General features: G+C 41.3%; 1 protein-coding gene across 5 annotated transcripts in view; it reads right to left on the bottom strand.

Moving 5' to 3' along the window:
* Positions 1-27944, bottom strand: part of DIP2B (disco interacting protein 2 homolog B) — a 248395-nt gene that overhangs the window by 161308 nt on the left and 59143 nt on the right. The window lies entirely within an intron of this gene.

Genomic DNA, 27944 nt, shown 5'->3' with positions numbered 1-27944 from the left:
GATCCTTGATTTTATAGAGCTTATAGTGATAGATATATTTTTAGAAAAGAAGTAAATACCCAAGATAATGACGAAAGTGTTATCCTCTTAGATGATTGCAAGTCACCTTCTGGGGAGTCTCTCTGTGTCTTCTCTTGGCCTCTGCATTAATTGCACATAACAGAGTGATCTTTTTAAATGTAAATTAGATCACGTCTATACCTTGCTCAAAACGTCCCACACCCTGAATAAAAACTAAACTCCTTACCATAGTCTGGGAAGCCTTAAGTGATCTGACTCCTGTCTAGTTCTCGGTCAGTTCTCTCTGCTCTTCCTCAAGCCACTCTGGCCACATACCTACTGACCTAGTCTTCTAAGGCATCTAGCTTCTTCCTCCTTGGGGCATCACCTGCTGTTCCCTTTGCCAGAAAACTCTTCCCTGCAACATTCACATGATGCTCTCTCTTCATTGGAGTCCATGCCAAAATGTCTCCTCCTCTGGCCACTCTGTTTGGAAGAGCAGCTATCCCTCAATTCCCTCTATCCCTTAGCCTGCGCTTCATCTGTCTGCAAGGCACAGGTCACAGTCAGCATACGATTTATCTGTGGTTTGTCTCCCAACTATACATAAGCTTCCTGAGTGTGTCTACCTTGCCCACTGCTCTATTTCCAACGCCTGGAACAGTGCTGGGCACAGAATAGGTACTCAATCAATATTTGCTGGAAAAAATAGATAATGTGACAAAAGAACAGACTGAGGTGGGTAAGTGACTACTTTGGGAAGGGTGATCAGAAAAAGGCTCTCAGAAGAAGTATCATTTAAGTTGCATCTTGAAGAATAAGGATGAGAGCCAGAAACAGAAGAGTCCATGTAGAAGGAACAGCAAGCGTCAAGGCCCTGGAGCATGAAAGATCCTGCTGTGAAAGAGGGCAAGTATAGTCACAGCATAATGAGGGACAGGAAAAGTGGTAGAAATAAGGCAGGAGAAGCAGGCAGGATCCTGAAGGAGTCATAATTGATTCTACACGTAATGCAGCCATTAAGGACTAAGCAAAGCGTTAGATGATATGGTTAAACATTTTTGGCCAGACGCAGTGGTTCACACCTGTAATTCCAACACTTTGGGAGGCAGAGGTGGATGGATCACTTGAGGTTGGGAGTTCGAGACTAGCCTGGCCAACATGATGAAACCCCATCTCTACTAAAAATACAAAAATTAGCCGGGTGTGGCAGCACACATCTGTAATCCCTGGTACTTAGGAGGCTGAGGCAGGAGAATCACTTGAACCCGGGAGGCCGAGGTTGTAGCAAAGTGAGACTGCGCCACTGCAGTCCGGCCTGGACCACACGGTGAGATTCTGTCTCCAAAAAATATATAAAAATAAAAATATAAATAAAAAAAACACATTTTTAATAGAAGACTCTGCCTGCTGTGAAGAGAACAGTATACAGGAGACAAAAACGAAGCACAGAAACCAATTAGGAAATTAGTAGTTTTCCAGTTGAGAAATGATGGTGATTAGCGGTGGAAGTGCAGACGGAGAGAAGTGAATGCATTTGAGATATGTACTCAGGTGAAACTGATAAAACTGATGAAGGGCTGGACAGGGGCAGGGAAGGATTTAAGATGGCTCCCATGTTTCAGGCACGAGCAACTGGGTGTATTAGAGTTCATTTGCTAAAATGAAAAAGGACTAGGGGGGAAAAGTCAGAACTTGCCTCTCTACCTGTGAGGTCTGGGTCACAGGTTACTGATATCAAGGTGGAAGTCAGAGGATACGCCTTGGCTATGGATATAGATTTAGAAGTCATCCACATAAAATGGCATTTAAAGCTGTGGAAGTGGGTGAAATCACATGGGAGAGAGTGTAAGTAAAGAGAAGCGAAGCCCAAGACTGAGCTCCGGGGCATTCCAGCATTCAGAGGTTAGCCAATGGAAGTAAAGGGAATGAGAATAGGTCTGTGAGGCAGACAGAAAATGACTGGATGCCCTCACTGGGGACCCTGGTGCTTCCAACAAGGATGGTTTCAGTGAAGCAGTGAGGATGGCAGCCATGACTGAGTGGTGAGAAGAAACAGAAGAAAGAGTAGACAACTCTTCGAAGAGTTGTGCTGTCATGGGGAGAAAAAAGTGGCTCACTGACTAAAGAGAGAGGTTGATTTAATAAAGGATTATTTCTCAAGATGGGGGTACACCAGAGTGTTATCTGCACAGATGCTCTTTGATTTATGATGGGATACGTGCGGATAAACCCATCATAAATAGAAAATATCATGGACCGTAAGTGTATTTTCAACTTACAGTATTTTCAACTTAAGATGGGTTTATCGGTATGTTATCCCATTGTAAGTAAAGGACCGTACTGAATTTGTATCACTTTCACACCTTCGTAAAGTAAAAAAATCCTACATTGGGACATCTGTCTGTGATCAATAGGGATGCTCCGGGAGACAAGCAGCACCTGCAGATGGGGAAGGAAAGCAGACCACAGAAGCAGCAAGGGCCTTGTGAAGGTAGGGGTGCTCAGCACCAATGGAGGGACTGAAGCATGAGTGGGGGTTCAGATGAAACAAGTACTCGCCACCACTATAACCAACTGGAGGGACACAAGAGAAGAGGGGTCTGGCTGCCAAAAAAAAGTGTAGATGTGGTGGAGGGAAGATGAGGGTATCACTCTGGAAATATTTCTATTTTATCAGAGAAGCATGAAACAAAGCCATTGGCTAAGAGAATAAAGGACGTGTGTGTCGGTTTGAGGAAAAGATATGTAATAGTCCTCTCAGAACATGAGGAAACGAATTTACCAGTAGGGCTTCCAGGCAATGATGAAGCTCATTTGTGGCTTGTGGTTATGTCTACATGGAATCCTACTAACACTTTGTGTATATGGTAAACATTTCCTTCAATCAGTTTTATATACCAATAATTAGATTTGTAATATCATCTTTGTAATTCTAATCTAGGTAAATGCCACCCCCCCACAAAAAGCAGAATGTTATAGACCCCACACATCCCCTAAATTTGATTAAATCATCTGATTATCAGCCACCTTTTAAAAAGAAACCAGACAACTAACTAAAGAAAAAAATGTGCATACCATCAGGGGAAACACAACCACTGACTAGCTTACGTACTTGTAAGTGAAATTATATGTTAATGCTTGAAATATGTTTTAAAACAACTTGAGGCTGGAGAGGGTGCAGAAGAAAAGTGGATGAGGCACAGATGAAAGTAGATGAGTCATGTGTTTTCACTGATGTTGGGTGATGGGTACATGGAGATTCACTATATAGTTCTATTCTGGTATATGTTTGAAAATCTCCATTAAAAAGAGTAAAAATAATAATAAAAGAAATCCAGAGGGCTAAGATGGAGCCAGTATTTATTTATACTTCCAATATAAACTAATATTACAATGTTTCATAGAATTCTAGTCTGCTTCCTTAATAACTAATCAGAAAAAAAAGCTATTAGGCCAGGCGTGGCAGGTCACGCCTGTAATCCCAACACTTTGGGAGGCCAAGGCAGGCGAATCACCTGAGGTCAGGAGTTCGAGACCAGTCAACACGGTAGAACCCCGTCTCCACTAAAAATACAAAATTAGCTGGGCGTGGTGGCACGCGCCTGTAATCCCAGCTACTCAGAGGCTGAGGCAGAAGAATCACTTGAACCCAGGAGGCAGAGGTTGCAGTGAGCTGAGATCGTGCCATTGCACTCCAACCTGGGCAAAAAGAACGAAACTCCACTCAAAAAAAAGAAAAAGAAGCTATTATCCTTCCAAACAAAATTCACTTCATCTAAAAAGTTACTGCCCTTCTGTTTTTTTAAAGATCAAGCATGCTCCACCATGCCCTGTATCCTACTCTGCGGGAGGCCTGCCCAGGTCCAGAACTGCCTAAGACAAGGGAGCCTAACTCAAGGATTCAGTGCAGGCTCGCACAGCTCTCACACTGAGCTCTGCCTCAATCAGTATTAAAGGCTACATTCTGGATGCAAAAAAGAAAAAGAAAAAAGTAAAAGATATTTATCTTTTCTTCCCTTCCTCAACAAATTTCTAACCGTATACTTCATGAAACTGCTGCAACAAATGAGCTCATCTTCATTAACTTTTTTGGCCAAGACTAAGCAGGGACAGGGCAAGTAAAGCATGTCTGAGTCAGCAGGAGTCGAGTGGATATCCCTTGTGCTGCCTGGTGACTCCACTGTCTTGAGCGGGATAATGTACACCACAAGTAGTGTTTAAGGTCACCTACCACTGTGGTGAATGTGGGTAGCAAGCAGATGTTATGGAGGAGAAATCAGCACTGAGTAATGCCCCTCCTAAGGTACAAGGTAAATCATATTTTATTCTACTAGCAATCTCCTCTATCCCCTCCCACATTTCTTTTCACTCTCCCTCTTTGAAAACCTAATTTGTGGCAAACAAGGTGAACTGTACAGTATACAGCTGGAAAGAATCAAACTCCTATTGGGCGCCCCCAGTCTTACCAACCTAAGGGTTACCTGACTGGTTTTACTGACAGAACTGGTTGCCCGGGAGGGTGGATATTATTTCTGAGACCCACAAAGGTCATTTTCTTTATGCAGTAGCAGTCTTAAAAACCTGCCTATTTTTTAGCTTATGAATAAATTCCTGTTTCAATGATTCCCAAATCTGGCTAATTACAGGCATTTCCAGAAGAGTTCTTTTTAAGTCACAATTGGGCCAGAAATCTGTGTTTTTGAAAGTCATCGAGTAGTTGTGCTCATTCACATGCAGAAAATAATGATGTGGCATGACCTATAGCACAAATGTAAGTCAGAATTCCAAAGAGTGAGCAACCTTTAAAATGTATTTAGTTATTCCGAACACAAAATAGTTTCTCCAAAATAAAACCACAATTCTAATTAATATACAAAGTAAAACTGAATTCATAATGCAGCAAAAAACATTAAGAAAGAGCTACCAAATTACAAGGAAGGACTAAAGCGGGGTCGGTCCTTCAAGGCTGGCATTGTTGACATTTTGGGCTAGATAATTATTTGTTGATGGAGGGTGCTGTGTGCGCTGTAGGATATTTCCATCATTTGAACATAAAGTGTGTGAAAGTATTACTGTAACAACACAATTAGTAATTTTGCTGACCTCTACCCATTAGATGCCAGTAGCAATTCCATCCCCCAAACCAGAGCTCTGACAACCAAAAATGTCTCTAGACCTTGCCAAATGTACCCTGGCAGTTGAGGTGTACAAAACTGCCTCAGTTCAGAACAACTGAACTGAAGGAACTGGGTTAAAAATAGAAGAAAGTTGCAGTTAGCTGAGATCGCGCCACTGCACTCTAGCCTTGGCAACAGTGAGACTCAGTCTCAAAAAAAAAAAAAAAAAGGAAAAAGAAAAGAAAGGATAAAGTAGACTGGAGGAAAGATACAGAAAATAAAATTTCCACAAAATATAAAGAAAAAGCATAAGAAGCACCATTGTTGACTATTTTTATTTTTTAAAATAACACTAAAGGAAATTAGCTTAAATTATAAAAGAGGGCATCTAGAGTACTCATAAGGAAAAATCTCTTAACTCCAAAGGCTTACTAAAGCCAGGAAACTGGAGACCTTTACCTGGAGATAATTAGAATGAATTAGAAAGAAATAACTATGATATAACTCAGAAGGTTTGGGGCAACAGTGTATAGTGCTGAGACCTCTGAAGGGCCCTTTTTAGCCTAAGAGTCTCTCCCATCCTGGAGCCCTAAAGACTTCTTCAGAAGGAAAGTACTTGACTCACAGTTAACGACTCACTGTGGACTCAGGTCCATATGATGTGACCAATTTCTAAATGTACACACAAGCAAGCCAACAAAGTTAGCAAGGTTGGCCCTTCCCTGTTGTTTTTGCCCTGCAAGGTCTAGGTGAAGCTATGAACTGGACTTCTCCTTTGTGCCCATGGTTATTTCCAGCATTTGTCCAGTGCCTGTGCCAAGACTGCCAGGAATCGTATTCATACCAGCTCAGCACACCTACCAGGCCAATCTCAGGAAAAGTAAAGGCAAAGAGAAGAAATAAGAGAAGTGAGAAGGAAATACAGTCGAGTCAGAAATGACTTTACTGTCAATCTGCAGTTCTCCAAAAATGTGGTTCACAGTTTCTGGGGGTCTCTCCAAAATTACAGGGGTCCGTGAAGCAAAAAATACATACATATTTTTGAGATGGAGTCTCACTCTATCACTCAGGCTGGAGTGCAGTGGCACGATCTCGGCTCATTGCAACCTCCACCTCCCAGGTTCAAGTGATTTTCCTGCCTGGCTAATTTTTGTATTTTTTGTAGAGACAGGGTTTCACCATGTTGCCCAGGCTGGTCTCAAACTCCTGGGCTCAAGTGATCTGCCCGCCTTGGCCTCCCAAAGTGTTGGGATTACAGGTGTGAGCCATTGTGCCTGACCTAGATTCAGGTTTTCTAAAATTTTTATTTTTGCTTAAAATCACTATCAGTTCACTGTAACTTATTATTGTCAACAAACGCTGCCAGCAACAGGCTCATTTCATTCATTTTTGAGAAAATACCTGGCTGACATCCAAGTCTAAATATATAACCATAGTTTATCTCTCATTTATTCTTTCAAGTAGAAATGATGTTTAAAAAAGTCAGCTCACAACTCTCAAACAATTGTACAAATGTTTTTCCTTGACACAACACAGAATTTTACAAAAATGTGGACTCACGCATTAAGATGTAATAAAATCAATATCTTTTACCGTGAGTGCATGGACTAGGTTGCCATTGCCTTGATTTGTGCTGTTTCCAGCAATTTTACTCACCATTGCTTTTGTACCATTAGTATAAATAATTTAAGAGTGTAAAGTTTGAGATCTATTGTTGTACATAAAGAACAAGAAAAAGAATTTTCCGCACCCAGCCAAAACAAAATTTTCGAATAGACTTTAACACCATATAAAAGAGCATATAACATCTTAATATCATTATTGAAATATTTTTTAGGGCTGGATGTGGTTTTTTGATTCTATATAAGGAAGTGTGTCAAAATTTAGAAGGTACGTATAATTATTTTCCAAATAACTAACACATAATCTTAAAAAAAAAAAAAAGATGTATGGGTAACACATCCATTCAAAGTATAAAACAAGGCTGGCCGCAGTGGCTCACGCCTATAATCCCAGCACTTTGGGAGGCTGAGGCAGGTGATACCTTTAGGTCAGGAGTTTGAGACGAGCCTGGCCAACAAGGTAAAACCCCATCTCTACTAAAAATACAAAAATTAGCTGGCTGTGGTGGTGCACATCTGTGGTCCCAGCTACTTGGGAGGCTGAGGCACTAGAATCACTTGAACCTGGGAGATGGAGGTTACAGTGAGCCAAGATTGTGCCACTGCAGCCTGGCAGAGCCAGACCCTGTCTCAAAAGAAAAACACAGTATAAAACAGATTAATGAATCTAATGTAACATAGTATGAAAAGTTAACTGACATAGTTTCATAATCTACATTGTAACTAACCTTTAAGAAGTTATATTTGTGGACTTTTGATGTAGTATCACAGAAGAATATCCACAGTTATCTGATAAGACTATCAAAATGCTGTACTCCTGACTCTTCCAACTACATAGCTGCATGAGGCCAGGGATACATGTGAGGACAGATTTTCTTTATCATAACAGATTAATGAAAAGACATTTATAAGAATCCAGACACTAAAGAGACTCACAGAATGGTAAAACTGCTTTTCTACCTATTACTTTTGGTTTTAGAAAATATAGTTATTTCTCATATAAAAGTATATTATATATAAATATAATAATGTATTATTGTTATTTAGGATAAATTAATTATTTTAACATTTCAGCTTTACTTTTTTTTTTTTTTTTTGAGATGGAGTCTTGTGCTGTCGCCCAGGTTGGAGTGCAGTGGCGCGATTTCAGCTCACTGCAAGCTCTGCCTCCCGGGTTCACACCATTCTCCAGCCTCAGCCTCCCAAGTAGCTGGGACTTCAGCTACTGATACACAGAACAACTTATATGACTTGTACGAATCTTTGTTTTGTTTCGTTTTGAGATGGAGTCTCACTCTGCTGCCCAGGCAGGAGTGCAGTGGCACGATCTTGGCTCACTCCAATCTCCATCTCCTGGGTTCAAGCGATTCTCCTGCTTCAGGCTCCCGAGTAGCTGGGAGCCACCCAGCATGCGCCACCACGCCCGATTAATTTTTGTATTTTTAGTAGAGACATGGTTTCACCCTGTTGGCCAAGGCTGGTTATAAACTCCTGACCTCAAGTGATCCGTTCGCCTCAGTCTCCCAAACTGCTGGGATTATAGGCGTGAGCCACCGCGCCAGGCCAACTTGTATGAATCTTTAGAGAATTTTGCCGAGTAAAAAAATCCAGCCCCAAAAGGTTATACACTTTGTGATTCCATTTACGTAATATTCTCAAACTGACAAAATCATAGAAATCAAGAACAGGTTAGTGATGGAGAACAGATTAGTGGTTGCCAGGGACTAAGGAGGCAGTGGAGGTGGTGTGGCTATAAAGGGCAAAAGAAGAGACCCTTGTGGTGATAGACACGTACTGTATACTGACTGTATCAATATCAATATCTTGGTTGTGATACTGTACTCTAGTTTTGCAATATGTTGCCATTGGGAGAACCGGGTAAAAGAAAACTAAGATCTCCCTCATTTCTTTTAAGTCCATGTGAATCTACAATCATCTCAAAATTAAAAAGTTTAATTTTTCAAAAGTTATGAAATAGAAATCAAGACAATAAACCACGACTGTATAAAAAAATCCTGCCTACCAACTTAAACTGATAATATCTTTAGACTTCTAATATTTTTCATGCCTCAGAAATAAAAACTGTTCCTCAAAGCACCCATTATAAATATTAATTCATTAGATTGCTACATCATGCCAGACCATGCATGCTAGGCAATGGGGGTATGAAAATAAACAGGACATGGAACCTGCCCTCAAGTTGTATACAGCGTAGAGGGGAAGAATGAATGGCAAATGAGTTCTCGGAATGCAGTGTGGCATATGCAATAGTGGAAGTACAGAAAAGGTGGAGTGGGGGCATGACTCCAGAAGAAACAGGTGAGCTTAATGGAAAAGGTGATAACTGAGCAGAGTCCTAAAGGGAGAAGAGAGAAGAGGTGGCTTCCAGCAGAAAATCTAGAAAAGGATGAAGTACACTACAGTGTTCTAAACAGAGAATCCATGATTCCATTTGTGTTTTAGGAAGAAATCTGACAACAATGTGGAGGAAGAGACAAGTTAGGAGGCTACCATGTTAATCCAAGGAAAAAACAGAGCAGGCAAGATGGGGGCAGCGGAGACAGACAGAAGGAAACAATTAAAAGTGACGTTTGCAGGGGCCAGGCACAGTGGCTCATGCCTGCAATCCCAGCACTTTGGGAGACTGAGGCAGGCGGATCACCTGAGGTCAGGAGTTTGAGACCAGCCTGGCCAACATGGTGAAAGCCCATCTCTACTAAAAATACAAAAATTAGGCATGGTAATCCCAGCTACTCAGGAGACTGAGGCAGGAGAATCACTTGAACCTAGGAGGTGGATGTTACACTGAGCTGAGATTGTGCCACTGCACTCCAGCCTGAGCAACAAGACCGAAACTCCGTATCAAAAAACAATAATAATAATAATAATAATAAGGGATGCTTGCAGGGAGAGAATTAATAGGACTTGACCTAGAAAAGATGCAGCCTAACCCTTTCTGTAAAGGGTCAGACCAGCCGGGTGCAGTGGCTCATGCCTGTAATCCTAGCACTTTGGGAGGCCAAGTCAGGCGGATCACGAGGTCAGGAGATCGAGACCATCCTGGCTAACATGGTGAAATCCCGACTCTACTAAAAAAAATACAAAAAATTAGCTGGGCATGGTGACGGGCTCCTATAGTCCCAGCTACTAGGGAGGCTGAGGCAGGAGAATGGCATGAACCTGGGAGGTGGAGTTTGCAGTGAGCTGAGATCACTCCACTGTACTCCAGGCTAGAGACAGAGAGAGACTCTGTCTCAAAAAAAAAAAAGGGTCAGACCGTAAATATGTACTTAGGCTTTGCAGACCACATGTGGTCTCTTTCACAGATATATTTGTTTGTTTTAAATAAGCATTTTAAAATGTTAAAAAAAAAAAAAAAAAAAGGCTGGGCACGATGGCTCACACCTGTAATCCCAGCACTTTGGGAGGCCACGGCGGGTGGATCACCTGAGGTTGGGAGTTCGAGACCAATCTGACCAACATGGAGAAACCCTGTCTCTACTAAAAGTACAAAAATAGACAGGCATGGTGGCACATGCCTGTAATCCTAGCTACTCAGGAGGCTGAGGCAGGAAAATCACTTGAACCCAGGAGGCGGAGGTTGCAGTGAGCCGAGGTTGCATCATTGCACTCCAGCCTGGGCAACAAGAACAAAACTTTGCCTCAAAAAAAAAAAAAAAAAAAAAAAAAAAAAACTGGGGCCGGGCGCAGTGGCTCACACCTGTAATCCCAGCACTTTGGGAGGCCAAGCCGGGCAGATCACCTAAGGTCAGGAGTTTGAGACCAGCCTGGCCAACATGACCAAACCCTGTCTCTACTAAAAATACAGAAATTAGCTGGGCATGGTGGTGTGTGCCTGTAATTCCCGCTACCCAGGAGACTGAGGCAGGAGAATCACTGGAACCTGGTGGGCAGAGCTGCAGTGAGGCGAGACTGTGCCACTGCATTCCAGCCTGGGCGACAGAGCAAGACTCCATCTCAAAAAAAAAAAAAAAAATCTTGGCTCCCTCCCAGGTCCCTGGCTGGATTTGACCCAGTAGAACACAGTTTGCTGATCCCTGACCTAGGAGATAATAAAGGACAGCCTGGTTGGGCACAGGCACCTGTAATCCCAGGTCTTTGGGAGGCTGAGGCAGGTGGATCTCTTGAGCCCAGGAATTCAAGACTAGCCTGGGCAAAAATAGCAAAACTCTGTCTCTATAAGAAATTAGCCAGGCCTGGTGCCGTGTGCCTATAGTCTCAGCTACTGGGGACCGGAGTTTGAGAGCTGAGGTGGGAGGATGGCTTGAGCCTGGGAAGTCGAGGCTGCAGTGAGCCATGATCACATCACTGCACTCCAGCCTGGGTGACAGGGCGAGACCCTGTCTCAGAAAAAAAAAAAAGAAGAAAAAGAAAAAAAAGCCTGTGGTGACCCCCAGCTTTCACTTTCTGGCTTAAACTAATGAAAAGGCTGTGGTATCACTCAGATTGTGAACACAAAATAAAAGGCAAGGGTTTCTGAGTTGTTGTGGGGGTGGCTAGAAGAGAGTTTAGTTTTAGACAGCCCAGGTGGAACTGCTAGAGTGCTGGATACAAATGTGGAGCTCAGAACAGAGGTCAGGGTTCGGGATAGAGATCTGGTAACCATCAAGATATGGAACAGTTAAAACTGTGTCCAAGGGGAGAATGTCAAAAGAAAAGAAAGTTAGCTATAACGATGCAAAACACCAGAGAGGGAGGTAAACAAAAGGAGTCTCTGAAGAAAACTAAAAATGAGAGAAATGTAGGCATATTTTAAAACGTTAAAGGACAATAGAAAACTAAGTTGTGGACCTTGACTTATTGCCCAGAAATAATACTAAATCACAGATGTTTCAGAAAGGCAGAGAGGACTGCCTAAGGACAAATTCCCATCATTCTGATAAACAAACTTTGGCTACAGTTTCCGAGAGGCCAACTGTTACAAGGTCTCTTCCCTAAAACAAAGATTTGCTCATTGGCCTAGTCAAGCTCAAAGATTTGCTCATTGGCCTAGTCAAGCTAAGTCTCCTACCCTGGCACCAACCCATTCTTCATAAAAGCCATGCATGGAAGAAGGAACGAAGTGCCAGATGGGAACATTCATTCCTCACTTCTGAGGGTTCCTTGCATGAATCAAGGTCCACCAGTTGTAACATCTTTAGCATTTCTTTGCCACTTAGATGATTCTGTCCTGGAGAGGGAAGCAACTGACTGGTAAATTTGGGAAAAATAAACAGTCTGTTCATGCTCTTCTTCCTCACATGCATAAGCTGTCTGCTGAAGCTGGGATGAGTGGAAGGTCTGCTTACTGCATATGCCCTCTCCAATCCAGCACCACTGTGCCCACAGGGTAGGTCTGAATAACGATGGAATTCACTTACCAAATCAATTTGGTTCTAACCTTAAGCTGCTTCCTTTACCATCACCTTTATCAATAATAAAAGCAGTATTATGGCCCTCATCTGCTAATACTTTGGTTTTTTTTTGAGACGGAGTCTTGCTCTGTAGCCCGGGCTGGAGTGCAGTGGCCGGATCTCAGCTCACTGCAAGCTCTACCTCCCGGGTTTACGCCATTCTCCTGGCTCAGCCTCCGGAGTAGCTGGGACTACAGGCGCCCGCCACCTCGCCCGGCTAGTTTTTTGTATTTTTAGTAGAGACGGGGTTTCACCATGTTAGCCAGGATGGTCTCGATCTCCTGACCTCGTGATCCGCCTGTCTCAGCCTCCCAAAGTGCTGGGATTACAGGCTTGAGCCACCGCGCCCGGCCTAATACTTTGGTTTTTTGCCATTTACCCAGAACCCGTGTGGAGAAGAGACGTGCTATTTATTGGCCTTTCTAAATCATAAAATCAGGTTTAACTAAACAACAATCTAATTTTAGATTAATCAAATTAATCTATTATAATCTTAATAAGGTAATTCAAGATTTTTTTAAAGGTTACATTAGTTTCCTGTCTTACTTTTATATGGAAGTTTCTTATGTATTTTGATGGAGAAAACATTGTCCTTCACATTTGTCTGTAAAATGAAACAGGCAAGACCAACCAACAATAAAGACACAATTGTGACTACAGTTAATTCTGAATGTCCCATTCACTTTCAGATTGCAGGATTTTGGAAAAGATTTCTCAGAACTCTTAATATCATCAAACATAGTCAAGGAAATTATCTTAAAAGTATACTTACCTTGAAATGCCCTCCAAATACTTAAATACGATTCATCAACATTTATCTCTGGTCACTTTAAAAAAGTCTAAGACAAATTATTTGAATAAATGAATTTAGTGATTTTATGCAAAATACTTCCACAATAGCATACATCACACTGTGCCACTTTTAGTCTGAGGAAGGGAAAATACACATTCTGCAAAGAGAAGGAATGTAAACAAAATTGAACTAACCGTTTTTAAAGACTGCCTCCTGTCTGGGTTCTGTCTGTTTGAACTACGCCAATCATTGCATTCCATTAGAAAAATAAAATTGCCCTGAAACAGTACCTCAAGTGATTAGTGCTACAATGGGCTTTTCTACAAATCACTGCAGACACTGTCCAGGGCTCAAGGCACATCTCCTCTACTGCTTCCAACATCTATTGTACATTAAAGATAAGGTTATAAGACTGGGTTGTAATAAACACACTGAATGGGTCTGTATCTACACTGAGTTGTAGGTGGCTACAGACCAGGGTAGGCCAGGAAGAAACGGAATTTAGAAAGGCAAGGCAGGTGGAAAAGGAGAGCAGGGTGCACTACTAAACTGTAAGCAACTTGATCGATACTCAATCTTATTTGTCTCTTTACAACCTGAAGCACCAGCACAGAGCTTTACACAGTAGATGTTCAAGCAGTTATCTGTTTAATGGAACTGAGTGCTATGGCTGATGAAGCCAGGATACGTGGCTGTATTTGGGAATTTTATGGTATTTACCTCTTCTGGATTATGACCTGATAGTCTGTGGCAGATTTAAGGGGAAGCCTAAAAAGGATACTTTACCATTTAGTTCAGCAGGAATGGAAACACAGAACACCCTCTGCGGCTTTATTCATTAGAGCTCACATGCAGAATGGCACATGCCTATTCAGTTTCTGAGTGCCAAAAGTGTTCTTTGTTTTAACAGCACACCCTAGCCAAGATGCTGACACTGGGCATATTCTCCAACTTTCAACTGTCTCCTAGAGCTGCTCAGATCTGATTTAACACTGTCCATGGCGAGTCACAGCTTGAGAGGGGCTGGATCATAATGCTCCATGAAAAGCATCTACTTAAGTAAATGTTAATTTATGGAAGGAGGCACTGAGACACCAAAATGTTTTCTGTTATTCTAAATTCTGTCAGCACAAAGGAGAACCTGTAACCAACATTTTAAGGAAACTAATTTAGACTTTTCAGCTTACAGAATTGATAACTTAGAGCTCTAATTTTCATTATCTGGGATATGGCAAAGGTGAAGAATGGAAGAGAAGAGATTCAGAAACAGTCAATGCAGTAACCTGGAAGGCCCTTCAACAAAACAGAGCCTGTGTTTTGTTCATTTTCTCATCCATCAAAGCATCTAGCAGGAGCCTTTTGCCAAAAGGAATTCAGTAAATGTTTTCTGAATTGAGTTGTTGCGAAAGCATTCTCAGCACACCACCAATCCAGTATGCCACAAGTTCACCAACCCTTAACTCTCTCCTTAGCAAATGCTTTCAGTTCCCCTTATTGTGAAATATTTTTCTTCTAGGAAATACATTTTAACTTCACAATATATAAATGAGAAATGCCAGAATCTCCTACAAGATGTAATTTTAAAAGGGAGGAGGGTATATACTCAACAAAGGTTGAGGAAACTGTGGTCTTAGTCTGGGTTAATATTTTTATATCAACACATAATAGACATTTTAGCTTTAAAGAAAAATGGGGCCGGGCGCGGTGGCTCAAGCCTGTAATCCTAGCACTTTGGGAGGCCAAGTCAGGCGGATCACGAGGTCAGGAGATCGAGACCATCCTGGCTAACACGGTGAAACCCCGTCTCTACTAAGAAATACAAAAAATAGCCGGGCGAGGTGGCAGCGCCTGTAGTCCCAGCTACTCGGGAGGCTGAGGCCGGAGAATGGCGTGAACCCGGGAGGCGGAGCTTGCAGTGAGCTGAGATCCGGCCACTGCACTCCAGCCTGGGCAACAGCGCGAGACGCCATCTCAAAAAAAAAAAAAAAAAGAAAGAAAGAAAAATGGAACACACATAAGGATAAAGTAAAACCCCCAAATTTGTGACGTTTTTTAAGTTGTACTTCATTTTTACAAAATGAATGAAGACAAATATAAATATTTTATGTTAAAAAGCAAAGGACAACCTAAGCAAAGCAATGTAACTGGAGCTGTGTTGTAATAAACTCTAAAGAGAAGGCTTTGGCAATGCTGTCACACAGCTGCATCCATAAACGTCTTTTCCTAAAGGAATAGTAAAACTAAAAGTTGAACTGGAAAGACAGATGCATCTTTTAAATAAACTTCCAGGCCTGGCTGTATGTTAAAGTTACACAAATAATTAAAATGCCTAGGTTTCAGGCCGGGCACGGAGGCTCACGTCTGTAATTCCCGCACTTTGGGAGGCCGAGGCGGGCAGATCATGAGGTCAAGAGATCAAGACCATCCTGGCTAACATGGTGAAACCCCGTTTCTACTAAAAATACAAAAATTTAGCCTGGCGTGGTGGAACACGTCTGTAGTCCCAGCTACTCGGGAGGCTGAAACAGAAGAATCACTTGAACCCAGGAGGTGGAGGTTGCAGTGAGCCGAGATCAAGCCATTGCACTCCACCCTAGGTGACAGAGTGAGACTCCATCTCAAAAAAAAAAAAGCCTAGGTTTCAAAGGTCACAGATAATTCAACTCCCATCTACCTATAGCCAAAGCCATTCAAGAGGCTGCCAATAGGCCGGGGGTGGTGGTTCACGCCTATAATCACAGCACTTTGGGAGGCCAAGGCAGGGTGGATCACCTGAGGTCAGAGGTTTGAGACCAGCCTGGCCTACACAGCAAAACCCCATCTCTACTAAAAATATAAATTTTAGCTAGGCGTGGTGGTGCACACCCATACTCCTAGCCACTCAGGAGGCTGAGGCAGGAGAATCTCTTGAACCTAGGAGGTGGAGGTTGCAGTGAACAGAGATCGTGCCACAGCACTCCAGCCTGGGCAACAGAGTAAGACTCCGTCTCGAAAAAAAAAAAAAGAGGCTGCCAATAATAACAAATTATCTTTGAGACCTTCCCTGCCACCCCATCCTTCCCCAACCTCTCCACTATGTTGCCATGGCATTTTCTTTTCATAACTATTATCACTTACCTCAACATACAATCATATTTTAATTTCATTGTTATTACAAATTGGTTCTTGATTAGACTGTAAGCTCCTTGTGGACAACAGGTGGGTCATAGTCATTTTGCTATATTTAATATCTGCTAAATAAACAGTCAATAAAAGTTTTGTTGAAAAAATGAAGCCAAAATTTCTGAGATAATAAAACTAAAACTTCTGAAAACCCTGTTTCACAAACTTAAATCTAGTCACTCAAAAGAAGGCTTCAAGTAACCTGAAGTATTGTAAAAAACTTATTTGTTTATGCACCATATATTCATATATTTAATGCCTATATCTTTATTTTATTGTTTGTTGTTTCTTTTTTTTTTTGAGACGGAGTTTCACTCTTGTTGCCCAGCCCATTGCAGTGTCGCAATCTCGGCTCATTGTAACTTCTGTCTCCCAGGTTCAAGCGATTCTCACGCCTCAGCCTTCCAAGTAGCTGGGATTACAGGCATGTGTCACCACGCCGGCTAATTTTGTATTTTTAGTAGAGATGGGGTTTTACCATATTGGTCAGGCTGGTCTTGAACTCCTGACCTCAAGTGATCCGCCTGTCTCAGCCTCCCAAAGTGCTGGGATTACAGGTATGAGCCACCACACCCAGCCCATTTACTGCTTGTATCTTTATACACCAAAATGTCAGCAACTGGCTCACATAGAACAGTGTTCGCACTTAGTAGGTGTGCAAATATTTACTGATCCAATTAATATTGCTAGAACACTCTGCGTATTCAAATATACATATATACGCACATACATATATAGAATATATACACTATACACTACAGAATGTAAAAGACAAATCCCGAAGAGATCTAGATATCAAGATTTCAAGATACCAAAATTTTAAATAACATCTAAAGGAAAAATCAGAGATCTCTTCATTTTAAATTAGGGCATGGAAAATGTTCCAGAGTTGATTTTCAGGAGTGATAAAGCAAACATGACACAGCAAAACCCAGTCAAACAAGTGAATCTCTCATAAAGGAATCAGAGAACTTCATTCACTGAAGAGACAAGTTTCTACAACCAAACTGCAAAAGATTTCTGAGTTTAACAACTTGCAACAGATGTCAACACAGAAGTTCAGCTGTTACTTCTTGGAAGTTAGATGGGTTTTAAACTTATTAGTTTTACAATAAATATAAAAATGAGTAAAGCTAAAATATTTTAAAAGACCAGCATGTATCTGCTCTCTATATACCTCTTAAAATAGTAATTACAAAAATAAGTGCAAAAGCAAAATCTGTAAAGAGGTCAATATTTACCTGATATTTATACAATTACTCTTAAGATAATCATTACAGTTTATTTAAAGGTGGAGTATAGTTTAGTAAAACACAGCAGAATCTCAAGCCACAATTGGTAAAAGGTAACACCGAGAAGTCAAAAGAAAACAGTCTGGTGGCCATCAGTAAGCCTAAACAATCTCTAACTGCACCTAGAAAGGAGTTAAGAGTGCCAGCCATCCCTTAGAGCCTCCCTGCCAACTCACTGGAATTAACTGTGACAAGGCAGCAGGCCAAAGGAAGGAGCCCAACGAACAATTCAGGAGGGTGGAATTAACATGCACATTTCCTCCCACCTGCAAATGTCTGGTAGGCTAAAAAGATATTACCAGCCACATAACATGCCCTTGGATTTTCAGTAACAAAAAGTCATTTAATATGTCACAGTGAAACAACCTAATATGTTTGGTCTAGAGAAAGGTGCATGCTCTCAAATCTCCCCGCAAGATTGAACACATTGATAGGTAACAGCCAAATGCTCTCCCCAGACTCAGAGGCAATTCCCTGGAAAACACATACTGAGGACCAAGATAGTTCTCTGCTTCCACAAATCCATGCCGTTAACTACTTTCTCTGTTATTTGATATTTTATCAGCCCTGAAATTAACAAATTTTACTCTATCAAAACAAATTCCCATGCATTAAAAAGAGCTGTGGTGGAAAAAAAAAAAAAAAAAGACAAGAAATTCCACTGGAAAAGCAGAGATTGTGATTAGGAAAAAAAAATTCACCAGGCAAATCAGGAACTATTTCAAATTAGTTGAGAGGGGAGGGAAGCACGACTAGGGAAGAGAATTCTTATGGACCAAAAAAAAAAAAAACCTGACGAACGAAGCACTTGAAAACAAAGCTTATCAGTACTTTATTCTAATTTGGAAGAAGAAGGAAATGTCCTCTGACATCATTTATACAAAGCTTGATTCCTGCAACTTTTGTGGAATACTTTTTATCAAAATTTTATTGTTTTAAAAAATGATGCAAAGACTTCTGGTGTCAGCCAAGGAGTAAGCTCCCCTCAGCCTCTCTCCTTTCCAGATTACAACACTCTCAACTAAATAAAATAAGCCACTCGCTGAGGACGAAGAAGAGTAAATAAACAGCAGGCAAATAGAAGAGGTAAGTCAAAACTGAAAGCTTACAATTCCACTGAGTTTCCTGCCTATTTTCTTTTTCACTCCTTCACCTCCTGGCTTTGACCCAAGGATGGGCCTGGTCCTGGTGGCCCAATTTACAAAATAGCACAGGGAACACACACACTAAAACTGCTAACAAAAATTCCCATATCCTGCTCAGAGGACTGAAAGAGCCAGGTGAGCCAAAAGTACAGGTTAAATACCGTTTTCTTCTTCTTTTTTTTTACCTTTGTTTCCCTCTGCTGGCCCTATCTTGAGGTCTGGACCAGTCACAGGACTATGCTGGGAAAAGGAGCCCAAGAAAGAGGAGATACACCAAACAGGAGAAAGCTGGAAAAGGGGATCCCCAATTCTACATAATTAACTAACATGCATCTCAGGCTGACCTCCAAGCTTGCATATGTACAACAGTTTCAAAGAAGCACAGCAAGGGCTTTGAGACCTGAGCTATAAGACACTCCCAAGTCCCAGACCTGATTAGTGCTTAGGCAGGGTCAAACAGCAGAGCAAACACTGAGAACTGAACTGACATTGGAATCTACAGAAGGTGAGAACAAACTCGAGATCTGAACTTAACCAAGTTGACTCCATGCTTAAAAAAACAAACAAATCAACATTCTCCAGAGGACTGTAACAGGACCCAAAGTCTCACAATGTAATATTCAATATGAACCACACACAATCCGAAATTACTCAACATACAAAGGACCAAGAAAATATCACCAATTATTGGGAGAAAGACAATCAACAGATACCAAAACTGAAATTAAACAGATAATAGAATTATCAAAGAATTTTAGGCCGGGCGCAGTGGCTCATGCCTGTAGTCCCAGCACTTTGGGAGGCCAAGGCGGGCAGATTACCTGAGGTCAGGAGTTCGAGACCAGTGTGGCCAACATTGCGAAACCCTATCTCTACTAGAACTACAAAAATCAGCCGAGCATGGTGGTGGGCGCCTGTAATCCCAGCTACTTGGGAGGCTGAGGCAGGAGAATTGCTTGAACCCGGGTGGTAAAGGTTGCAGTGACGCAAGATGGCACTACTGCATTCCAGCCTAGGCAACACAGCAAGACTCCATCTCAAAAAAAAAAAAAAAAAAAAAGGATTTTAAAGCGGTTATTATAGCCATGCTCCATGAGGTAAAGGTAAACACTCTGATAGATGTTTTCAGCAAAAAAATAGAAAACTATGAAAAAGGTATAAATGGATGATGGTACAGTTCTGTAGTTTGTGGTATGAAGCTACACATGTGCTAAAATAGCAGAAAACTATACACACACACGTGCAGGTATAAATGGAAAAATCTCAATGAAATCTACAGATTGCACCAATGTCAATTTCTTTGTATTAATAATTACTATAGTTACGCAAGATGTTAACATTGGGAGAGGCTGGGAAAAGGGTTCATGGGATCTTTCTGTACATATCTTTGCAACTTCCTATAAATCTGTAATTATTTCAAAATAAAAGTGTTTTTTAAAGAACCAAATGGAAATTTTACAACAGAAAAGCTCATCAAATAAAAAGATCACAATACAAGCTAAATCGAATAATTGTAATAGCAAAAAACAAACAAAAAAGGTCAGTGCACATACAGATCAATACAATGATTCAATTTCAAGACCAGAAAAAGAAATCAAAAAAACTTAACAGAGCCTCAGAGACCTGTGAGACACTATCAAAAGACCTAACATTCATGTCACTGGAACCACAGAAGGAAAGAAGAAAACAAATTATTGGTGTAGAAAGAGTAATTGAAAAAATAATGGCTGCAAACTTCCCAAACTTATTGGAAAGCATAAATTCACAGATTGAAGGAGAATCTCAAACAAGATAAACCCAAAGAAAACTACACCCTGATACATCATAATCAATCTGCTGAAAACTAAAAATTAGGTGAAAAAATCTTAAAAGCAGCCACAAAAAAAAGACACATTATATGTAATGAAACCAGAATTAAAATAAATGGGCTTTCTTGTCAGAAACCATGGAAGCCAAAAGACAGTGCAACAATATTTTTAAATGCCAAGAAAAAAGTACTATTGGCTGGGCATGTACTCTCAGCAGTTTGGGAGACCAAGGCAGGTGGACTGCTTGAGCCCAGGAGTTTGAGGCCAGCTTGGGCAACATGGCGAAATTTCAACTGTACCAAAAAAAAAAAAAAATTAGCTGGGCCTGGTGGCATGCACCTGCAGTCTTAGCTACTTGGGAAGCTGAGGTGGAAGGATCACTTGAGTCCAGGAGATTGAGGCTGCAATGAGCCATAATCATGCCACCACACTCCAACCTGCATGACAGAGAAAGACCCTGTCTCAGAAAAAAACAAAAGAAAAAGTAGTCAATCCAGAATTCCAAATTCAATGAAGATTTTTCTGTAAACCTAAAATTTTTCTAAAATAAAAATTTCATTGTTTAAAAAAAAAGGTGAAATGGATAAATTTCTTGAAACATATAAAATGCTCAAATACGCACACACACAAAAAGTGTGAACTACTTAGATTAAGTAGTAACAGGACCACAAAGGGGTAAATCAATTTAGAAAATTACTTTAATCTTTCCATTCAAATTTTAGAATGTCTGCCAAATTCCTTGAGAAACTAGATGAAATTTAATTGGGACTACATTGACTTTTTAGATTAATTTGAGGGTGAAATGATGCCTTTTTAATTGATGTATCCTACTAGATGTGAAGACACAGCACAAAGCAGAGTAATGAAAACAGTTGGCACTGATGTAACAAACAATACCTACAGTTATTTATATCCAACAAAACAGACCAGAGCTCTTAGAATGCCATGGAAATATGGAAACATGATATATAAGAGTAGTGGCACAGATCACAAGGTCAAGAGATCGAGACCATCCTGGCTAACATGGTGAAACCCCGTCTCTACTGAAAATACAAAAAAATTAGCCGGGCATGGTGGCGGGTGCCTGTAGTCCCAGCTATGCGGGAGGCTAAGGCAGGAGAATGGCGTGAACCCAGAAGGCGGAGCTTGCAGTGAGCCGAGATTGCGCCACTGTACTCCAGCCTGGGTGACAGAGCAACCCATCTTAAAAAAAAAAAAAAAGAGTAGTGGCACCAGCTGGACACAGTGGCTCATGCCTGTAATCCCAGCACTTTGGGAGGCTGAGGCAGGCAGATCATTTGAGCCCAGGAGTTCAAGACAAGTCTGACCAACATGACGAGATCTCATCACTACAAAAAAATAAAAGCCAGGTGTGGCAGTGCATGTCTTTAGTCCCAGCTACTAGGGGGGCTGAGCTGGGAGGATCACTTGAGTCGGGAGGTCAAGGGTATAGTGAGCTGTGAGTGCACCACTGCACTCTAGCCTGGGCGAAAGAATAAGCTCTGTCTCCAAAAAAAAAAGTAGTGCCACAAACTAGTTCATGTGGTTAGGAAAATGGCCTCAATACGTGGAGAAGAATAAAACTGGATTACTATTCTATGTCATATATAATGATGGACTCAGGTGGAAGATCTCATGGGAAAGGCTGACTTATGAAATACATAATTTAAAATGCAGAATATCTTCATTATATTTCCAGAAGACCATAAAGTAAGATTATGCACTTCCTATATCAAAGTTAAGCCCTACTCAGCAAAAGGTACCAATGACAAAATTAACATACTATGACAGATGAAGAAAAGGCAAATACCAGGTTAATATTCCAAACTCTACAAGAACACTTCTGTAAATCAAACAGGAAAAGACAGAAACTCCAATTAAAGAAATGGGCCAGGGATATGAACAGGTAATTCACAGAGGGGGCGTTCCATATGGTCTTAATGGTATATAAAGAAATGGTGCCATTCAGTAATTGGAGAATATAAATTAAAACAACATTAAGACACCACTTTACCCCATCAGATAGACAACAATTAGAAAGCTGGATAAACAGCTTTCTGTTTCCTATTTCTGAAGAAATAGGAAATGTTGCATAATCTGAAAAAGAGGCCAAATTTGGCAGTCCTTATCAAATTAAGTACAGCAATCTACTCTTATGCATACATCGAAAGAAATTCTCCCATCATAACAGAACAAGCACAACGATGTTCATCCTGTCGTCGGTAGCAGTGGGAAGTTGAAAAAAATCTGGTGTCCATCACCAAGAGAACAAATCATTTAAGGAAAGGCAGATAGTGGTTAGAAACAAAGAACTAGGTATATACACAGCAACACAGTCCATAAATAGTACTAAGAGGGTACAGTACCATTTAGGTAAGTTTAACAACACACACACACACACACACACAAAATAGCACTACATATTTACAAAACTGCATATAAATATAAGGATACTTACGAAATACATCAGAACAGTCTAACTATGGGGAAATGGGAACAGAAGTGAAAAGTGGAGGTAAAAAATAATTAATTAATCTGAAGAGCTAAGAGAGAGGACTTGCACAGACCAATACTGATGCTATGTTGTGAAATGTGATGTCATTCACTCAATCCTTACCACCTGAGGACTAAAAAATAAATTCAGCAAATATCCTGTTAAAATTTCAAGAATAAAGGATCAAAGAAGTTAAGGTACACAGAATGAACTTTAAAAAAAAAAAATGAGGCTGGGCAAGGTGGCTTATGCTTGTAAACCCAACACTTTGGGAGGGCAAGGTGGGAAGCTAGTTTGAGGCTAGGAGTTTGAGACCAGCCTGGGCAACATAATGACAACCATCCCCATAAAAAGCTTAAAAATTAGCTGGGTATGGTGGCCCATACCAGTAGTCCAGCTACTTGGGAGGCTGAGGCAAGAGGAGAGGATCACTTGAGCCCAGGAATTGGAGGCTAGAGAGAGCTATAATCACATTGCCTCACTCAGTCCACGCAACAGGGCAATACTCTGTCTCAAAAAAAAAAAAAAAAAGGCCGGGCGCGGTGGCTCAAGCCTGTAATCCCAGCACTTTGGGAGGCCGAGGCGGGTGGATCACGAGGTCAGGAGATCGAGACTATCCTGGCTAACATGGTGAAACCCCGTCTCTACTAAAAATACAAAAAAACTAGCCGGGCGTGGTGGCGGGCGCCTGTAGTCGCAGCTACTTGGGAGGCTGAGGCGGGAGAATGGCGTGAACCCGGGAGGCGGAGCTTGCAGTGAGCCGAGATCACGCCACTGCACTCTGGCCTGGGAGCACAGCGAGACTCCGTCTCAAAAAAAAAAAAAAAAAAAGGCCGGGTGCAGTGGCTCATATCTGTAATCCCAGCACTTTGGGAGGCCAAAGGTAGATTGCTTGAGTCCACGAGTTCAAGACCAGCCTGGGCAATATGGCAAAATCCAGCCTCTACAAAATATACAAAAATTAGTCAGGAGTGGTGGCATGCACCTATAGATCTAGTCACTCAGGAGGCTGAGGTGGAAGAATCCTTTGAGCCCAGGAGAGGCAGGCTGCAGTGAGCCAAGATCACTCCACTGTACTCCAGCCTGGGCAACAGAGACAGACCCTATCTCAGAAGAAAAAAAGACAGAAAAGAAACAAAGTAGAAGAAAATATATCTCAACAAAACTTAAGCATATGTTGGAAATGGATAACCAGCAGCTCCCAAATGACTCAAAAAGATGAAAACTGATGAACAGGCCTTCTGTTGGTTCCATCAGTAAGTCAAGCTGCGGTTAATAATCTTCAAATTTTTAGCAATTGTTCTACAGCTAATTTTATTAGAGTATTATAGGTTTTTTGTGGCAGCTAAGCCAACTGAGATTGGTTTTACAAGGTAGCTAAAATATATTTAGTGATACATAAGAGTTAAAATTATTCTTTTGGCACTGACACAGCTAAATTATTTGGCTTATAGTATTGTATTACGATCAATCAGTCTCTCTTTCACACACAAACACTTCACAGTCACAAAGTCATATATACTGTATTTAGGTGACAATTTAGTCTGACCATAAAAAAGTCTGAGACTTTTTTTTTTCCTGAGTCAGCGTCACTCTGTCGCCCAGTCTGGAGTGCAGTGGCACGATCTCGGCTCACTGCAGCCTTGACAACCTCCCCAGCCTTAGATGATCCTCCCATCTTAGCCTCTCGATTAGCTGAGACCACAGGAGCACACCACCACACCTGGCTAATTTTTTTATTTTTTGTATAGAGGGGTTTTGCTGTTGCCCAGGCTGGTCTTGAACTCCTGGGCTCAAGCAATCAACCGGCCTCGGCTTCCCAAAGTGCTAGGAATGCAGGCATGAGCCATGGTGCCCAGCCAGAATATTTTTTTTTTAAAGAAAATTAACTCTGCAACTTTCAAATATATAAATGGCATTGATGAAATAAGATAGGAAAGCCCTGTTCTATGCTTTTAAGCATTTGCTCCAACCCTATATACAGAAGAGACCTAAATAACTTCCTTTCTTATTCTTATTACCATACACACTCCCTTACTATGTTATATAACCTTCTGTATTCTAGAATCAGGTATTACCATTATCTAAGACTTGCTAGGAAATCTGGAAGAACAGCTTGTGACCCTTTCTCTACTGCCCTTCTCCCCCACCTCTTTGTATTCCAAAGCCTGCTCTGGCGGTCAAGGTCAGGGAGATAACTAAAACAATTTACGTGTCACTTTAGAAACTGATTTCAAATATCTGAATTATGACACCTTATTTATTTTCTTTTAATTCAATCAACAGGCACTTATAAGCCTGACAATATAGAGATAAAAAATATGATCTTATTCTATCTTATTCTACTACTAGAATAAGAACACTTCAGAGAGAAGCAGACCAGTATTTATGAAAGGGATGGTAGAACAGGTGAGGCATGGTGGCTCATGCATGTAATCTCAACACTTTAGGAGGATGACATGGATGGATCACTTGAGGCCAGAAGCTCGAGACCAGCCTGGCCAACATGGTGAAACCCCATGTCTACTAAAAATACAAAAATTAGCCAAGCGTGGTTGCACATGCCTGTTAATCCCAGCTACTCGGGAGGCACAAGAATCACTTGAACCAAGAAGGCAGAGGTTGCAGTGAGCAGAGATCACACCACTGCAGTCTAGCCTAGGCAACTGCAGTCTAGCCTAAGCAACAGAGCAACTCTGTCTCAGTCAATTAATCCATCAACCAATCAATAATACAATGAATTTATATATGCAAAAATTACTTTATAGACAGCCTCTTCGGGAGTATAGTTTCCATAAATTAAGGTATTCTGTTATCTGAGATGCAATGTGTTTATGGATGTGCTACTTTAACTTACAGTACTCTGAATAGTTTCACAGAAGCCCTAAGACAGATTTGTAGCTCTCACTTAAAAAAAAAAAAAAATTAAGGCTGGGTGTAGTGGCTCACGCCTATAATCCCAGCACTTTGGAAGACTGAGGCGGGCGGATCACAAGGTCAGGAGATCAAGCCCATCCTGGCTAACACGGTGAAACCCCATCTCTACTAAAACTACAAAAAAAAAAATTAGCCAGGCATGCTGGCAGGTGCCTGAAGTCCCAGCTACTTGGGAGGCTGAGGCAAGAGAATGGTGTGAACCCAGGAAGCGGAGCTTGCAGTGAGCCGAGATCGCACCACTGCACTCCAGCCTAGGCGACAGAGCAAGACTCTGTCCCAAAAAAAAAAAAAAAATTACTAGGTGAAAACCATCACCTAAGATGGAGGTAGTGAATAAAGATCTGCATTCAGAAGCATTAGAAAACATCAAAAGATTTCTGTATCTTTTAATAACCGGAAATGTTATGACAAATGTAGAATACATAGTACATAAATATACTCTAGCTTTAAGAACCTGGAAATATCTCCCATTCTAAATGATGGCCTCTAGCACAGTTAATGAAGAATGACCCATAGAAATAAAACCTAAAATATTCACCCTTGGCTGCGTAGAGGAAAGGCAAGAATAGGGGAGTTGTCTAGCTTTCCTTAAACAATTGATACTGAGTTAACAGAAGGGAAAAGCCTGTGATTCAGATAAAATTTACTGCCAATCTAATGTGCATAGGGGTTAGCGGAATGCACTCTTATATAGGTTATTTCGTAAAGTTTTATTCTATTGAATAAATTTAAGAAATATTAAGTTGTAAAAATGTGAAAACAGTTTATTTGCCAGACACTTGCCTAAGTCTTTAACATGCTAAAGATGACTGTCAAAGAGATGAAATTAAACCACTAAATTTTATAAATGAAACATCTCACTGAGATTCGTGATCATCAGGCTATAATTTGAGAAAGATGATTCTCTCTGATTCAGAATATAATTTGAAAAAGATCATTCCTTTTTTTTTTTTTTTTTTTTTTTTTTTGAGACAAGGTCTCACTCTGTTGCCCAGGCTGGAGCGCAGTGGCACAACCTCAGCTCACTGCAACCTCTGGCTCCCAGCTTCAAGCAATTCTTGTGCCTCAGCCTCCCAAGTAGCTGGGATTACAGGTGTGTGCCACCACATTTGGCTAATTTTTGAATTTTTATTTATTTTATTTTTTCATTTTAGACAGAGTTTCACTCTTGTTGCCCAGGCTGGAGTGAACTCAGCTCACGGTAACCTCCGCCTCCCGGATTCAAGTGATTCTCCTGCCTCAGCCTCCTGAGTAGCTGGGATTACAGGTACATGCCACCACGTCCAGCTAATTTTTTTTTTTTTTTTTTTTTTTGAGACGGAGTCTCACTCTGTCACCCAGGCTGGAGTCCAGTGGCTGCGATCTCGGCTCACTGCAAGCTCCGCTTCCTGGGTTCACGCCATTCTCCTGCCTCAGCCTCCCAAGCAGCTGGGATTTCAGGTGCCCACCACCACGCCCGGCTAATTTTTTTGTATTTTTAGTAGAGACGGGGTTTCACCATATTAGCCAGGATGGTCTCGATCTCCTGACCTCGTGATTCGCCCGCCTCGGCCTCCCAAAGTGCTGGGATTAAAGGGCTAATTTTTTGTATTTTTAATAGAGATGGGGTTTCACCATGTTGGCCAGGCTGATCTCGAACTCCTGACCTCAAGTGATCCACCCACCTTGGCCTCCCAAAGTGCTGGGATTACAGGCATGAGCCACGATGCCAGGCTGAGAAAGATCATTCATGACTGTAAACTCTATGAGGGTAGGAAACAAGATATATATTTTTTAAGATCTTTACACAGCTTATACTTGTACATGGGCACACAAGGAACAACGGTTGTATTAAACTTGGTGTGCTACATTTCACCCCTCTACGAGGGCAAAGACTATATTTTATACATCTTTGTATTCCATCCCCACTCCCAAGGCCAAAACATCTACGATACCTTGTAAGTGTTAAAGACCTCTGATACTAGAAATTGTGTGTGTGTCTGTGTGTGTGTGTGTGTGTGGTTTCTGTCACTGAGGCTACAATGCAGTGGCGCACTACAGCCTCAACTTCCTGGGCTCAAGTGATCCTCCCACCTCGGCCTCCCAAGTAGCTGGGACTATAGGGATGCACCACAACACCTGACTAATTTTTTTGTAGAGATGAGATCTTGCTATGTT

Source organism: Papio anubis, chromosome 9, assembly GCF_008728515.1.
Source record: "Papio anubis isolate 15944 chromosome 9, Panubis1.0, whole genome shotgun sequence".
In the NCBI taxonomy this organism is placed as follows: Eukaryota; Metazoa; Chordata; class Mammalia; order Primates; family Cercopithecidae; genus Papio; species Papio anubis.
This window is presented reverse-complemented; position numbering and strand designations above follow the sequence as displayed.